Genomic DNA, 3,533 nt, shown 5'->3' on the forward strand with positions numbered 1-3,533 from the left:
TCAAGACTAAACATATGTGGGTAATTTCCTAATAAGCATAAATCAAGAAATTCCATTAATGTGAGAAATCTACTTTCCTAATATTAAGCATAAATCAGGGGATTCCATTAATATGAGAAATATGCTTTCCTAATATGCCCCCGCAAGATGGTGCTCCCGTTAGAGACACCAATCTTGGATTGAAGAGAGTGCAAGCATTGTTGAGAGAGAGGTTTAGTAAGTCCATCAGCCAGCTGGTCATTAGAAGGGACATGAGTAACACGAAGATCACCATTCTGCACCTTGTCACGAACAAAATGGAAGTCAATAGCTATGTGCTTCATGCGAGAATGAAAGACCGGATTTGCACATAAATAAGTACTACCAACATTCTTACAATCATGAAGAAGAGATTGGATCCAACATATTTCAGTTGTGGTAGATGCAACAGACCAGTACTCAACTTCAGTAGAGGAGCGGGCAACAGATCGTTGTTTCTTTGAACTCCAAGAGATAGGATTTTTGCCAAGGAAAACAACATAGGCACTAGTGGAGGTGCGATCATCTTTGTTACCCGCCCATTCAACATCAGAAAAAGCATGTAGAATGGTGGGGGAGTTCTTGTAAAGGAATAAACCATGATGCATCTTGCCCTTTAGATATCGTAAAACCCGTTTGTTGTCGGCTTGTGCATGAATTGAGATAATTTGTTGACATGTAGGCAATATCCGATCGTGTAAACGATAAGTATTGTAAGCTACTGATGACATGACGATACTCAGTGGCATCTGCCAAATTAGGACCATCTACAAAAGAAAGAGTAGTTGTTGTAGAGATAGGAGTTTGCACATCATTAGCATCAAGCATTTTGGTACGATCAAGTGAATCACGAATGTACTTTTGTTGGGAGAGAAAGAACCCCATTGCGGTAAAGGTGACCTCAACATCAATAAAATAGTTTAAAGCACCCAAATCTTTGATAGAAAACATGTCACTAAGTTGCTGCACAACCTTGTTAATCAGCACTTGAGAATTACCGGTGAGAATAAGATCGTCAACATAAACAAGGAGTAATAACATAACATCCCCATGTGAGTATATAAACAACGAATTATTAGATTGAGAGTTAGAGAACCCAAAAGATAAGAGATAATAGCGCAGCTCATTATACCAAGCACGGGGTGCTTGCTTAAGACCATAGAGAACCTTGTGAAACTTACACACAAAGGATGGATTGCTGGCATCAATGAAACCTGGTGGTTGTTGCATGAAAACATCCTAGGTCAAATGGCCATGACGGAAGTCATTGTTAACATCAAGTTGATGCAAGGACCAACTAGAAGAAACGGCAAGACAAAGAACAATGCAAATTGTTGTGTGTTTGACAACCAGACTAAATGGTTAAGTATAGTCCAAACCTGGTCGTTGATGAAAACCCTTCGCTACGAGACGTGCCTTATAACGGCCATCAGGGTGCTTTCTAATTCAAAACACCCATTTGCATCCCACAAGGTTTTGATTGGGTGTAGGAGGAACAAGTAACCAAGTACCATTTCGAATAAGAGCATTGTATTCATCAGACATTGTTGCATGTCATTGTGTGTGTTTAAGAGCTTGAGTGGGTGAGGTGGGCTCAAAGAGAGGGTCGTTAATGAGCTTGACAACTGTGAAGAAACGCAGGTTAGGCTTGAAAACATTATTTTTGGATCTTGTAACGGGTGGAGAGGGTAGTGGTCATTGGTTAATGGTAGGTGATGAAATTAAAGGCAGAGAGGGTGGCTCCGTTTGTGGCATGAAATATTCATGCAGAGATTTGCCAATAGAGGAACATAATGAAGAGGGCGTTGATAATTGACCATGCACCATGGAAGGAAGATGATTTTCCAAAACAAGAAGAGAAATTAATGGGATAGTTGACGAAGAGGAAGGTAGAGAATTTTGTGGAATATTTGAAGGGATTTGATCACTAGGAATTAATGATGAATTATCACATGGAGGGTGGAAGATTAGTGGAGAGATTTGAGAGGTATTTTTTATGGGAAGGAGTTACCACATAGGTGGTTGAGAAAAATATGGGATTTTGAATGGAAGAGGATGTATGGGTGGGCCTATGGATAGCGGGTAACCAATGTGAAAGACCTTTAGATGAATTTCTGGGTAAAAGGGTATCATGAGACTTATAAGGGAAGGTGGATTCGATGAAGTCAACATGTCGTGACACAAAGATTCTTTTAGTTGAGGGATCAAAGCATTTAAATGCACTCTGAGTGGAAGAATATCCAAGAAAGATACACGGCTTTGATCGAGCCTCTAATTTATTATGTGTATATGGTTTAAGCCAAGGATAACAAAGACACCAAAATACTCGAAGCTTGCCATAATTAGGAGAGGTCCCAAATAACTTTTCGAGATGAGAACCCATAGATAGAATTGGTGTAGGCATTCAATTGATGAGGTAAGTAGCTATAAGAAAGGCATGAGACCAGAAGTAGAGTGGTAGGTTGCTTTATTGAGCATGGTTAAACCCGTTTGGACAATGTGATGATGTCGACGCTCCGCAGTCCCATTATGTTCAGGAGTGTGCGAAGGTGTAAGAAAATGGGAAATACCTTTGGTCTCAAAGCAAGCTTTCATTTTGAGAAATTTTCGTCCATTGTCAGAATAAAATGAAATTAATGGATGTTGAAAATATTTCTCCACGACGACTTTGAATTTTGGAAAGATAACAGAAACTTCAAATTTCTATTTCATGGGATAAAGCCAGATGTATTTCGTAAAATGATCCACAAATAAAAGATAATACTTGAAACCATTATGAGATTGTATTGGAGAGGGTCCCCATACATCAGAATAAACCAATTCAAGCGGAGATTTGCTGCGAAAAGATGAAACTGAAAAAGTAATCTTGTGCATTTTATTACACTTGCAGGAATTACATGATTCAAAATGATGAACAGGAGATGATAAAGGTAAATTAGACGCACGAAAAACATGACTCAATTTTTTAAGATGGGTGACCAAGGCGATTATGCCAAGCTTGAAAACTCGCTTTAACAGTAGCAAGAACAAGAATTGGAGAAAATGAGGTCGGTGCATTGGTAGGCCACTCATAAACGCCATCTTTATTCCATTAGATGTGCCCCCGTATGAAGATCCTTCACCACAAACAAAGAGGGTAAGAATTCAATGGAAACATTGTTGGTGGAACAAAATTTTGAAACGGAAATTAAATTCTTTTTCATGGTGGGAACACAAAGAACATCATAAAGGAAAATAAGTTTAGAGGAGGAAGAGAGGTTGGCAATGCCAGTGTGACTAATTTTGAGAGTTTTACCATCACCAATCATAATTTCATGATGACCTTCATACTCCGAGTGAAGAGATAGATTATTAAGATCAGAGGTCACATGATGCGAAGCACCTAAATCAATGAGCCAACTAGGAGCGGATTGAAAGGGTTGAGTAGCAAAATGAGCATGAGGCGGAGCAGAAGAACAGCACGGCTGTGCAACAAAATTTGGTGAATACGGCTAGTAAGATGGTTGAGACATCCA

The sequence above is a fragment of the Akebia trifoliata genome, chromosome 16, assembly GCF_017979445.1.
Source record: "Akebia trifoliata isolate Shusen 1 chromosome 16, ASM1797944v1, whole genome shotgun sequence".
Lineage (NCBI taxonomy): Eukaryota > Viridiplantae > Streptophyta > Magnoliopsida > Ranunculales > Lardizabalaceae > Akebia > Akebia trifoliata.